The sequence below is a fragment of the Bombina bombina genome, chromosome 3 (genome assembly GCF_027579735.1).
Source record: "Bombina bombina isolate aBomBom1 chromosome 3, aBomBom1.pri, whole genome shotgun sequence".
NCBI lineage: Eukaryota > Metazoa > Chordata > Amphibia > Anura > Bombinatoridae > Bombina > Bombina bombina.
In genome coordinates, this window is record NC_069501.1 from 277916769 (window position 1) to 277931399 (window position 14631).

A 14631-nucleotide genomic window follows, 5' to 3' on the forward strand; every position below is an offset into this window, starting at 1 on the left:
CAGCAGATTAGGGGTACATAAGTATAACGTAGGTGGCGGTCGGCAGATTAGGGGTTAAAAATTTTAATCGAGTGGCGGCGGTGTGGGGGGACCTCGGTTTAGGGGTACATAGGTAGTTTATGGGTGTTAGTGTACTTTAGGGTACAGTAGTTAAGAGCTTTATAAACCGGCGTTAGCCAGAAAGCTCTTAACTCCTGCTATTTTCAGGCGGCTGGAGTTTTGTCGTTAGATGTCTAACGCTCACTTCAGAAACGACTCTAAATACCGGCGTTAGGAAGATCCCATTGAAAAGATAGGATATGCAAATGGCGTAGGGGGATCTGCGGTATGGAAAAGTCGCGGCTGAAAAGTGAGCGTTAGACCCTTTAATCACTGACTCCAAATACCAGCGGGCGGCCAAAACCAGCGTTAGGAGCCTCTAACGCTGGTTTTGACGGCTACCGCCGAACTCCAAATCTAGGCCTAAGATAGCTACAATATAACTAATAGTTACATTGTTTCTAGCTTATGGTTTATTTTTATTTTACAGCTAAGTTTGTATTTATTTTAACTAGGTACAATAGTTATTAAATAGTTATTAACTATTTAATAACTTCCTAGTTAAAATAAATACAAATATACCTGTAAAATAAATCCTAACCTAAGTTACAATTACACCTAACACTACACTATCATTAAATTAATTTACTAAACTACCTACAATTAATTACAATTAACTACAATTAAATTAAATAAACTAAAGTGCAAAAAAACAACACTAAGTTACAGAAAATAAAAAAAGAATTACAATTTTTTAAAACTAATTACACCTAATCTATTCCACCTAATAAAATAAAAAGCCCCCCAAAATAAAAAAGCCCTACCCTATACTAAATTACAAATAGCCCTTAAAAGGGCCTTTTGCGGGGCATTGCCCCAAAGTAATCAGCTCTTTTACCTGTAAAAAAAATACAATAACCCACAACATTAAAACCCACCACCCACACAACCAACCCTACTCTAAAACCCACCCAATCCCCCCTTAAAAAACCTAACACTACCCCCTTGAAGATCTCTCTACCTTGAGCCGTCTTCACCCAGCCGGGCACAAGTGGACCTCCAGAGGGGCAGAAGTATTCATCCGATCCGGCCAGAAGAGGACCTCCAGACCGGCAGAAGTCTTCATCCAGGCGGCATCTTCTATCTTCTTCCATCCGGAGCGGAGCGGGTCCATCTTGAAGACATCCGACGCAGAGCATCCTCTTCCATCCGATGGCGACTGAAGAATGAAGGTTCCTTTAAGTGACGTCATCCAAGATGGCGTCCCTTAAATTCCGAATGGCTAACAGGATTCTATCAGCCAATCGGAATTAAGGTAGGAAAAATCCTATTAGCTGATGCAATCAGCCAATAGGATTAATCTCGCATTCTATTGGCTGTTCCAATCAGCCAATAGAATGCGAGCTTAATCCTATTGACTGATTGGATCAGCCAATAGGATTGAACTTCAATCCTATTGGATGATTGCTTCAGCCAATAGGATTTTTCCTACCTTAATTCCGATTGGCTGATAGGATTCTATCAGCCAATCGGAATTGAAGGGACGCCATCTTGGATGACATCAATTAAAGGAACCTTCATTCTTCAGTCACCATCGGATGGAAGAGGATGCTCCGCGTCGGATGTCTTCAAGATGGACCCGCTCCGCTCCGGATGGAAGAAGATAGAAGATGCCGCCTGGATGAAGACTTCTGCCGGTCTGGAGGTACTCTTCTGCCCGGATCGGATGAAGACTTCTGCCCCTCTGTACGTCCACTTGTGCCCGGCTGGGTGAAGACGGCTCAAGATAGGGAGATCTTCAAGGGGGTAGTGTTAGGTTTTTTTAAGGGGGGATTGGGTGGGTTTTAGAGTAGGGTTGGGTGTGTGGGTAATGGGTTTTAATGTTGGGGGGTATTGTATTTTTTTTTACAAGTAAAAGAGCTGATTACTTTGGGGCAATGCCCCGCAAAAGGCCCTTTTAAGGGCTATTTGTAATTTAGTATAGGGTAGGGCTTTTTTTATTTTGGGGGGGCTTTTTTTATTTTATTAGGGGGATTATATTAGGTGTAATTAGTTTTAAAAAAATGTAATTCTTTTTTATTTTCTGTAATTTAGTGGGGGGTTTTTGTACTTTAGTTTATTTAATTTAATTGTAGGTAATTTATTTAATTAATTTAATGATAGTGTAGTTTTAGGTGTAATTGTAATTTAGGTTAGGATTTAGTTTACAGGTAAATTTGTATTTATTTTAACTAGGAAGTTATTACATAGTTAATAACTATTTAGTAACTATTCTACCTAGTTAAAATAAATACAAACTTAGCTGTAAAATAAAAAAAAATCCTAAACTAGCTACAATGTAACTATTAGTTATATTGTAGCTAGCTTAGGGTTTATTTTATCGGTAAGTATTTAGTTTTAAATAGGATTCATTTATTTAATTGTAGTCAATTTATTTAGATGTATTTAAATTATATTTAAGTTAGGGGGGTTAGACTTAGGGTTAGACTTAGGTTTAGGGGTTAATAAATTTAATATAGCAGCGGCGACGTTGTGGGCAGCAGATTAGGGGTTAATAAATGTAGGTAGGTATCGGCGATGTTAGGGACGGCAGATTAGGGGTTAATAAAATTTAACTAGTGTTTGTGAGGCGGGAGTGTGGCGGTTTAGGGGTTAATATATTTATTACAGTGGCGGCGATGTCCGGTCGACAGATTAGGGGTTAAACATTTTAGTTAAGTGTTTCCGATGTGGAGGGGGTGCCTCGGTTTAGGGGTTAATAGGTAGTTTATGGGTGTTAGTGTACTTTTTATCACTTTAGTTAAGAGCTTTAGGTTCCGGTGTTAGCCCATAAAACTCTTAACTACTGACTTTTAAATGCGGTAGGAGTCTTGACAGGAGAGGGTCTACTGCTCACTTTTTCAGGTGATCAAAATACCGGCATTAGGCAAATCCTATTAAAAAGATAGGATACGCAATTGATGTAAGGGGATTTGCGGTATGCTAAAATCGCAGAAAAAAAGTGAGCGGTAGACCCTTTCCTGCATGACTCGTAATGCCAGTGGGCGCTAAAAAGCAGCGTTGGGACCCCTCAACGCTGCTTTTTAAGGCTAACGCAAGACTTGTAATCTAGCCGTTAGAATCCTGGAATTTATTAATGTTGTTGGTCGTGGGGCCCGGTTGTGGGGCCCCGGCCCTGGGAGAAAATAAAAAAGGGTGGGGGGACGAGTAGAATGAAGGGAAATTGGAGAGGGTAGAGGATGGGAAAGGAGCAATGATGCTAAGTGTTGGACTGTGGGGAAGGAACAGCCTCGCCATGTGTGACATTGGCATCCACTGCTGGTCCTCAAAACAGATGTCCCCAATCCCCTCTCAGAGTGTCCTTTGTGAAGATAACGGAGTCTTTAAATGGTATTAAAATCAGTCTCTGTATTTCTAGCTCAAAGGTTAGTATAAGTCTACGCCATTTATGCAAAAATAAGCTCAGTCTGTTCTGAACATCCAGTCTTACGTCCATTTGTTCTGTAAATATTTGGGATTTCAACAGGTTCTTGAAGCCCCCAAAGGAAGGGCCCTTTTTCACTATCCAGTGTTTTAATATGCATTTTCTAGCCACTAATACTACTAAACTTAAAACTGCATCATGTTGTTTGTGTTGGGGGTCCCATTGTAAGAATTGTAATAGCTTCAGGATTTATAGTAAACTGTATCTGTAGAGCCTGTTTAATCCAGTACTGTATTTTACCCCAATACTGTCTGACTGGCGGACATTCCCATATTTATTGGACCATGTGGGCACCAATTTCGCCATCACTCGTGGCGTGAGGTAAGCTTTGTGTAAAAAGCGTACTTGGGTTTCCCTGTACATTGCAGACAACGTGGGGCCTAGTTATCAAGCCGTCAACCTCAAATACGCTGCGTATTCCGCAGCGTATTTGTGGCGAGGCTGATACGCCTTAGTTATCAAAGGCTCGAGACCGGCAAAAGTAGAATTTTGTGACGTAAGCTTCGATCCGCCGGACTCAGTCCGACACAGATCGATTCTTACGTCACTCCAGATGTTCCGCACACAAGTGCGGCACATTCTCACTACTTTTGCTAGCTATCAAAAAACTAGCAGGTACGCTCGGCACTTTTACGGCCCAGCGTACCTGGTTTTCAAAGCGCCAGCCTGGAGGCGGCGGATCCCATAGGAATCAATGGGAGTCTGACCATAGCGAAAGTACAAGTTCGCTGCTGACAGACATCCCATTGATTTCTATGGGAGCTGTCTACACCTAACACCCTAACATGTACCCCGAGTCTAAACACCACTAATCTGTCCCCCCTACACCGCCGCAACTAAATAAAGTTATTACCCCCTAAACCGCCGCTCCCGGAGCCCACCGCAAGCTACTCTATACATATTAACCCCTAAACCGCCGCTCCCGGAGCCCACCGCAACTATAATAAATGTATTAACCCCTAAACCGCCGCTCCCTGAACCCGCCGCAACCTATATTAAATGTATTAACCCCTATCCTGCCCCCCCTACACCGTCGCCACCTATAATACATTTATTAACCCCTAATCTGCCCCCCCTACACCGTCGCCACCTATAATAAATTTATTAACCCCTATCCTGCCCCCCACTACGCCGCCGCCACTGTAATAAAATTATTAACCCCTAAACCTAACCCTAACCCTAACGCCCCCTAACTTAAATATTAATTAAATAAATCTAAATAAATTAACTCTTATTAACTAAATGAATCCTATTTAAAACTAAATACTTACCTTTAAAATAAACCCTAATATAGCTACAATATAAATAATAATTATATTCTAGCTATCTTAGGATTTATTTTTATTTTACAGGTACCTTTCAATTTATTTTAACCATGTACAATAGCTATTAAATAGTTATTAACTATTTAATAGCTTACCTAGCTAAAATAAAGAGAAATGTACCTGTGAAATAAATCCTAACCTAAGTTACAATTACACCTAACACTACACTATACTTTAATAAATTATTCCTATTTAAAAATAAATACTTACCTGTAAAATAAACCCTAAGATAGCTACAATGTAATTAATAATTATATTATAGCTATCTTAGGATTTATATTTATTTTACAGGTAACTTTGTATTTATTTTAGCTAGTTAGAATAGTTATTAAATAGTTATTAACTATTTAATAACTACCTAGCTAAAAGAAATACAAAATTACCTGTAAAATAAATCCTAACTTAAGTTACAATTAAACCTAATACTACACTATCATTAAATTAACTAAATAAACTACCTACAAAGAACTACAATGAAATACAATTACATAAACTAACTAAAGTACAAAAAATAAAAAAAGCTAAGTTACAAAAAATAAAAAATTAAGTTACAAACATGTTAAAAATATTACAACAATTTTAAGCTACTTACACCTAATCTAAGCCCCCTAATAAAATAACAAACCCCCCCAAAATAAAAAAAATCCCTACCCTATTCTAAATTACATAAATTTCAAAGCTCTTTTACCTTACCAGCCCTTAAAAGGGCCATTTGTGGGGGCATGCCCCAAAAAGTTCAGCTCTTTTGCCTGTAAAATAAAAATACAACCCCCCCCCCAACATTAAAACCCACCACCCACATACCCCTAATCTAACCCAAACCCCCCTTACAAAAACCTAACACTAATCCCCTGAAGATCATCCTACCTTGAGTCGTCTTCACTCAGCCGAGCCACCGATGGAACTGAAGAGGACATCCGGAGCGGAAGAAGTTAATCCTCCAAGCGGCGCTGAAGAAATCTTCCATCCGATGAAGTCATCATCCAGGCGGCGCTGAAGAAGTCTTAGATCCGGCCGATGTCATCTTCAAAGAGGCGCTGAAGAGGTCTTCTATCCGGGCGAAGTCATCTTCCAAGCCGGGTCTTGAATCTTCCTTCCGCCGACGCGGAACCACCTTCTTCACCGACGGACTACGACGAATGACGGCTCCTTTAAGGGACGTCATCCAAGATGGCGTCCCCTCAATTCCGATTGGCTGATAGGATTCTATCAGCCAATCGGAATTAAGGTAGGAAAATCTGATTGGCTGATGGAATCAGCCAATCAGATTCAAGTTCAATCCGATTGGCTGATCCAATCAGCCAATCAGATTGAGCTTGCATTCTATTGGCTGATCGGAACAGCCAATAGAATGCGAGCTCAATCTGATTGGCTGATTCCATCAGCCAATCAGATTTTCCTACCTTAATTCCGATTGGCTGATAGAATCCTATCAGCCAATCGGAATTGAGGGGACGCCATCTTGGATGACGTCCCTTAAAGGAGCCGTCATTCGTCGTAGTCCGTCGGTGAAGAAGGTGGTTCCGCGTCGGCGGAAGGAAGATTCAAGACCCGGCTTGGAAGATGACTTCGCCCGGATAGAAGACCTCTTCAGCGCCTCTTTGAAGATGACATCGGCCGGATCGAAGACTTCTTCAGCGCCGCCTGGATGATGACTTCATCGGATGGAAGATTTCTTCAGCGCCGCTTGGAGGATTAACTTCTTCCGCTCCGGATGTCCTCTTCAGTTCCATCGGTGGCTCGGCTGAGTGAAGACGACTCAAGGTAGGATGATCTTCAGGGGATTAGTGTTAGGTTTTTGTAAGGGGGGTTTGGGTTAGATTAGGGGTATGTGGGTGGTGGGTTTTAATGTTGGGGGGGGGGTTGTATTTTTATTTTACAGGCAAAAGAGCTGAACTTTTTGGGGCATGCCCCCACAAATGGCCCTTTTAAGGGCTGGTAAGGTAAAAGAGCTTTGAAATTTATGTAATTTAGAATAGGGTAGGGATTTTTTTTATTTTGGGGGGGTTTGTTATTTTATTAGGGGGCTTAGATTAGGTGTAAGTAGCTTAAAATTGTTGTAATATTTTTAACATGTTTGTAACTTAATTTTTTATTTTTTGTAACTTAGCTTTTTTTATTTTTTGTACTTTAGTTAGTTTATGTAATTGTATTTCATTGTAGTTCTTTGTAGGTAGTTTATTTAGTTAATTTAATGATAGTGTAGTATTAGGTTTAATTGTAACTTAAGTTAGGATTTATTTTACAGGTAATTTTATATTTCTTTTAGCTAGGTAGTTATTAAATAGTTAATAACTATTTAATAACTATTCTAACTAGCTAAAATAAATACAAAGTTACCTGTAAAATAAATATAAATCCTAAGATAGCTAGAATATAATTATTAATTATATTGTAGCTATCTTAGGGTTTATTTTACAGGTAAGTATTTAGTTTAAATAGGAATAATTTATTAAAGTATAGTGTAGTGTTAGGTGTAATTGTAACTTAGGTTAGGATTTATTTCACAGGTACATTTCTCTTTATTTTAGCTAGGTAAGCTATTAAATAGTTAATAACTATTTAATAGTTATTGTACATGGTTAAAATAAATTGAAAGGTACCTGTAAAATAAAAATAAATCCTAAGATAGCTAGAATATAATTATTATTTATATTGTAGCTATATTAGGGTTTATTTTAAAGGTAAGTATTTAGTTTTAAATATGATTCATTTAGTTAATAAGAGTTAATTTATTTAGATTTATTTAATTAATATTTAAGTTAGGGGGGCGTTATGGTTAGGGTTAGACTTAGGTTTAGGGGTTAATCATTTTATTACAGTGGCGGCGGCGTAGTGGGGGGCAGGATAGGGGTTAATAAATTTATTATAGGTTGCGGCGGGTTCATGGAGCGGCGGTTTAGGGGTTAAACTATTTATTTAGTTGCGGAGAGGTGCGGGATCAGCAGGATAGGGGTTAATAATTTTATAATAGAGGGCGACGGTATAGGGGGGGCAGGATAGGGGTTACTAGGTATAATGTAGGTGGCAGCGGTGTCCGGGAGCGGCGGTTTAGGGGTTAATACATTTATCAGAGTTGCGGCAGGGTCTAGGAGCAGCGGTTTAGGGGTTAGTAACTTTATTGAGTTGCGGGGGGCTCCGGGGGCGCCGGTATAGGGGGTAGAACAGTGCAGTTTAGTGTGAGTGCTTAGTGACAGGCTAGCAATAAAGCTGGGAAAAAGCCGAAGGGCAGCGAGATCGGATGAGTGATAACTGTCACAGTCCGCTGCTCACCGCCCGCGGCTTTTTGACAGCTTTATTTGATAACTTAGGCGTATTTTTTCAGGTCCGCGGCGGCGAAGGTAGGCGAGCTTAGGCGGACGTATTGGGCCGGCGAAGCCAGAAAAGTAGACGGCTTGATAACTAGCCCCCCTCGGCTTTCTTTGTTTTTTCCATATCATTCCTTATCCCTTCCAAAGTAATTTCCTTTAGTCCTTCCCGGACCCAACCCGTCTGTAAAGAATTTTGCAGACCCTGTAAGCGGTGATGTAAGAGTGTCTGATATATTTCCGAGAGGGAGAATTTGCCCATTTGATATAATGATTGTGTAAGACGAAAGGGGGATCCTTCCCAGAACTCTGGCTTGTCTCTGACCAACGCCCCAATATAGTGGCGCACCTGGAGGAATGCATAAAAGTGTGTCTTAGGCAACCCATATTCCCTTCGTAAAGTACCAAATTTTTTAACCGTTTTTGAAAGAGGATCTAGTAAATGTTTAAGCAACGTTAGCCCTTTTTGCTCCCACAGCAGGAAAGGTCGAGTCTCAGACCCCGCCGGGATATCCGGATTTTTTACTATGGGCAAATAGTATGAGACATGACATGATTTTTCCAAAAATGTATGCGCTTGATTCCATTCTTTCAATGGGTCCCTGAATAATATATTAAGACCTAAGGCCTTCACAGACCTTGTGTTTGCAATGTTCAGTAGATATGCTAGTGATATGTCCCCCAAAACTGCTTGTTCTAAGGCGGGTCGGCAAAAGTGGTGAGTGCCCACCTGCCAGTCCACCACCAAATGAATCAGCGCCGCCCAATTGTACAATCTGAAGTCTGGCAGGGCCAGGCCCCCATTTAGGAAACCCATGCTTAACTTGTCCCTTGAGATACGTGGCTTTTTCCCTCTCCATACAAAGCATGTTGTTGCAGTATTTAACATTTTAACATCTGATTTGTTTAAAAGTAAGGGGAGCATGAGAAGCGCATATAATAACCGAGGAAGAATTACCATTTTAAGTAGGCAAATTCTTCCCAATAACGAAAGAGGTAAAGATTTCCAGCCATTCATCTGTGCTTGCAGTTTGGCACATATGGGTGTTAAGTTATTAGAATATAATTTAGTAGGGTTAGCCAATATTCTGATGCCTAGATACATAATAGCATGTTTAACTACGGAAAAAGGGTATCCCTCATCAGGGCATGTTTTCCTATGAAGCCATAGAATCTCTGACTTCTGCATATTTACCTTGTAGCCCGAAAAAAGGCCAAAGTCAGTGAGAGTTCTCAAGATACAAGGTATATGTGTCTGGGGATCCTGTACAAATAAAAGCATATTGTCAGCGTATAACGCAAGGTGCTGCGGGGTTCCTGCTATATCAATGCCAGGAAAATCCTGTTGCAACTTAATGACCAGTGGTTCCAGAGCAATATTAAAAAGCAGGTGTGATAACGGACAGCCCTGTCTCGTGCCCCTATGTAGATGAATGTTCGGAGAACATATTATTAACAAGTATATTGGCCAGCGGAGAGTGATACAGATTTTTAATAAATGCTAGGAAAGGGCTAGAGAGGTTGGCTTTAGTCATGGTGGTGAAAAGGTGATCACACTCCACTCGATCGAAGGCCTTCTCCATGTCAAGAGATAACAGGAAGGACTCCGTTCGATTCTCCATTAATTTCTCCCACGTTCCGGTCCAAAAAGGCTGGACTATCTGCAGGACCCTGCGTACGTTAACCACCGACGATCATGCATGCATGAAACCCGTTTGGTCTTCATGTATGATGCTGGGTAATATAAATTTTAGCCTCTCAGCTAGTAATTTGGTTAGGATCTTATAGTCCGATTTTAGTAGGAATATCGGCCTGTAAGATTCAGGTACGAGACTATCCTTCCCCAGTTTCGGAATCAGGGTGACATATGCCACCGAGAACTCAGGTGTAGGTTCCCTTTCCTCTTCAAAGTAGCAAGCATATAATCCTGCGAGTGTCAGTGTTACTTGTGGTTTAAGCAGACGGTAGAATTCAATCGGCAGGCCATCAGGGCTTGGGGCCTTACCCAGTGACATGGACATAATGGTTCTTTCAATCTCCTCTCTATCTATGGGGGCATTCAGTCTGTCTAGTTGCGCTTCAGAGATTTGCGGGAGGGCAATGTTTTCCCAGAACCGCTCCCTCATCTCATTCTCGGGGGGAGGGTTAACTGGTGTATAGGGAGGAATAATATGATGCAAATCCCTCAGCTATTAATTTAGAGTCCCGTATAGTTTTTCCCCGTGATTTCAGTGCAGCAATATGTTTAGAGGAGGTGTTTATATTTACTAATGTTGCTAAAAGTTTCCCCGATTTATCCCTGTATCTATAATATTTACCTCTAGTCCGTAATAGTGCCTACGAGGCTTGGTGTGCGAGCAACGCGTCATATTCTGTTTTTATATCAACGTATTTACGATAGTTTTGATTAGAAGGGGTGGTACAGTACGAACTATAGGTCTCTGACAGACTCTCTCTCATTCAATCAACTTTTTCTGTGTATTGTTTTTTTCTACGTGCTAGGTAAGCAATAATGTTACCCGAGAGAACAGCTTTAGCCATTGTCCAGAATAATTCTGGTGTGTTTAGGTGTTGGGTGTTGTTTGCCCGATAGTCATCCCAGCTATGCACTAGGTAGTTCTGAAATTCTTGGGAGGATAGTAAATACAAGTTCGCCTATTACACACCGGTGGAGCTATATCTATAAAGAGCGCTATTGGGGCATGGTCCGAGACAACAACCTCCCCAATTTTTGTGTCAATTACCTGAGTGATTAGAGAATTTGAGATCATGAAAAGATCAATACGTGACATGGAAGGTTAAGCCTGTGAAATGCATGTGTAGTCCCCCCATCAAGGTTTAGTTGCTGCCAAATATCTATCACATCTAGGGAATTTCCCAGCAGTGTAAAAACATCCCTCTCAAATTTGTCTGATATCTTGGGTGCCTTCCCACCTGTACATCTATTGAGATCTCTAAGTCTATCACAGTGAAGATTGGGGGTAAGATTGAAATCCCCTCCTAATATAATGTGAGTGCCTAGGTAGGGGATATGTGTGGCCACAATAGTGTCCCAAAACATTCTATCTTTTTGATTGGGGGCATACAGGTTGCATAAAGTGTATGTTTTCTCAGAGATGCAAACTTGCACTACTATGTACCTGCCCTCTGGATCTTTGAGTACCTTTATTACCTCATATTCTATTTTTTTCCCAAAGAGTATGGCCCCCCCTCTACTAGCCGATTTGTATGATGCATATTCAACCCTCCCCACTCAGTCAGACCTCAGTTTCTCATGTTCTATATCTGAAAGATGCGTTTCTTGTAGAAACGCAATCTCTGCTCGTTTTTTCCTAAGGTGGGTTAGGATTGTTTTCCTTTTGACGGGGGGGTGAACGCCCCCTATATTCCACGAGTATAAGTTAAATCTAAAGTTATAAACTGAATCCTGCGTGTGTGGCACATCGACTTGTGTAAAGGGATTTGTGCGATATATGGTTGCGTAAAAAGGGGGGAGAGGCAAGGGAATGTAAGGGAGGAGGGAAAAAAATTAAAAAAATCCACCTCACCAGCGCAATTTACAGGCTCCCGGTTCAGCCTTCCATTACGTTGAGCCACCACCAGGCCCCACCGACCAAATTTGTTCACTTGCTGTATTAAAAAGAAAAGAAAATTTGTCGGCTTGGTCCGATCAAGTACACATTCCGTTTCATAACTGTCAAGAATTAACATAGCGGGACAAATACATTCATCTCGAGCTCTACATTTTTGTTTTAACATTTTTCCAGGTATAACCCAACATATAAACTTCAAACAAATCTATAAAAAACTTTTCTATCCCTCCATAGTGATATCCAGCACAATAGAGATAGCTTAACCACCAGTTCATTCCGCCCTGCAAGTTTCCCAGGGCAGAAGTGAACCAATTGCTCCTGAACACTCCTCCTAAACAACATTCAATCATGTAGCCGTAATATCTGTTTTTCATCCTATAGTGTTCTGCATTTATCTTAACCTTAATCGGATGATGCCATATTTGCATTAAAACAGGATCCTATACAGAACAATAACATTTAATACATGAAAACCTGCTAAGCACAGAGTCAAATGACTCAAGGTATTGTTTGCCCTAGACATCCTAAATTATGTCATGAGTCTCATTCCAGGTAACATAATCTTGATTAGTCCAGCATACTGCCCTCTCACCCCTCCTCCCCCCTATCCTGTCCCTGCCCAGGGCTGTGGGCGGTGACCCCCTGTTTTCCAGGAATTTCTGAGCCTCAGAGGGAGAGTCAAAAAACTTTGGTCCTCTGGAAGTGACAATTTTGAGCCTAGCGGGGTATAAGAGATAGGCCTGTCTGCCCTCTCTATGAAGTTTAGAACGTAATGGCGAGAATTCTCTATGGCGTTTCATTAGGTCTGCAGAGCAGCCGTGTGTTCTCAAATGTTAGATTTTCTACTTTTCTATAGGCTCTCAGGTCAGCAGTTTTATTTTGAAAATGCAGGAACTTAATCATAATGGGGCGGGGTTGTGACATATCTGAGCCAAATCTCTCTGGGCCTACTCTATGCATCCGTTCCACACCTCCAACAAAATCCCGGATGGGAATATTTAACAAAGAGGGTAAGGTGTTTTCTACAAAGTGCAGCATGTCAGATTGTTTTATTGTTTCAGGGGGACCTAATAGGCGTACATTGTTGCGTCTTGATCGGTTTTACAGATCATCTATTTTTATTTGTAGGGCCATGGCCTGTCTCTCTAGGTTCTCTATTTTACTGTTGTTGGCTATATTAGAGTCCTCTAAGTCAGATATTCTATTTTCTGCCTCAGCTACTCGCGTAGAGAACTGTTTAACATCATCAGTGAGTGTATCTACCCCTCTCTGTAAATTGCCTATTTTAGGCATAAATAGCATGGATATTTGTTTTACAATAGGGTGGGTGTCAACCAGGTTACTATCTGAGGAAGATTCAGTGCTTGAGCCCTGGCCAGACTGATAATTTCCAGTCTTATTTCTGTGGTTATTTGTTTTACTGCGACTCGCCATGTGGCTATTAGTTAGATATTTCTCCATATACCCCTGAATTGATAATGATATGGGCCAGCTCGCTACAGTAATATTGCATATGTTGAAACAAGAATTTAAAAAAAACAAAAAAACAATGCCTATCCAATACCACAATGCCCTAGTAAGTTGTACTAATTTAAATCTTATAGCCTAATTCAGCATAGACCTGTAAAAGAAACAAGATGAAAAGGTGACCACATAGAGATGTGGTGGAGTACATACATATAAGATATTACATTTGGCAAATTAAATCTCCACACACAATTTGTTGGAGACTCTAGAACACAATGTCCTCTAGCTGTTCTCTCTCCTGGAATGCAAATGTCCGTGTCCCCTAGATCATAAACATTTATGCTGCTCCTGTAGTGGTCATGGACACTCAATACAGGGAGTGCAGAATTATTAGGCAAGTTGTATTTTTGAGGATTAATTTTATTATTGAACAACAACCATGTTCTCAATGAACCCAAAAAACTCATTAATATCAAAGCTGAATAGTTTTGGAAGTAGTTTTTACTTTGTTTTTAGTTAGCTATTTTAGGGGGATATCTGTGTGTGCAGGTGACTATTACAGGTGACTATTACTGTGCATAATTATTAGGCAACTTAACAAATAACAAATATATACCCATTTCAATTATTTATTTTTACCAGTGAAACCAATATAACATCTCAACATTCACAAATATACATTTCTGACATTCAAAAACAAAACAAAAACAAATCAGTGACCAATATAGCCACCTTTCTTTGCAAGGACACTCAAAAGCCTGCCATCCATGGATTCTGTCAGTGTTTTGATCTGTTCACCATCAACATTGCGTGCAGCAGCAACCACAGCCTCCCAGACACTGTTCAGAGAGGTGTACTGTTTTCCCTCCTTGTAAATCTCACATTTGATGATGGACCACAGGTTCTCAATGGGGTTCAGATCAGGTGAACAAGGAGGCCATGTCATTAGATTTTCTTCTTTTATACCCTTTCTTGCCAGCCACGCTGTGGAGTACTTGGACGCGTGTGATGGAGCATTGTCCTGCATGAAAATCATGTTTTTCTTGAAGGATGCAGACTTCTTCCTGTACCACTGCTTGAAGAAGGTGTCTTCCAGAAACTGGCAGTAGGACTGGGAGTTGAGCTTGACTCCATCCTCAACCCGAAAAGGCCCCACAAGCTCATCTTTGATGATACCAGCCCAAACCAGTACTCCACCTCCACCTTGCTGGCGTCTGAGTCGGACTGGAGCTCTCTGCCCTTTACCAATCCAGCCACGGGCCCATCCATCTGGCCCATCAAGACTCACTCTCATTTCATCAGTCCATAAAACCTTAGAAAAATCAGTCTTGAGATATTTCTTGGCCCAGTCTTGACGTTTCAGCTTGTGTGTCTTGTTCAGTGGTGGTCGTCTTTCAGCCTTTCTTACCTTGGCC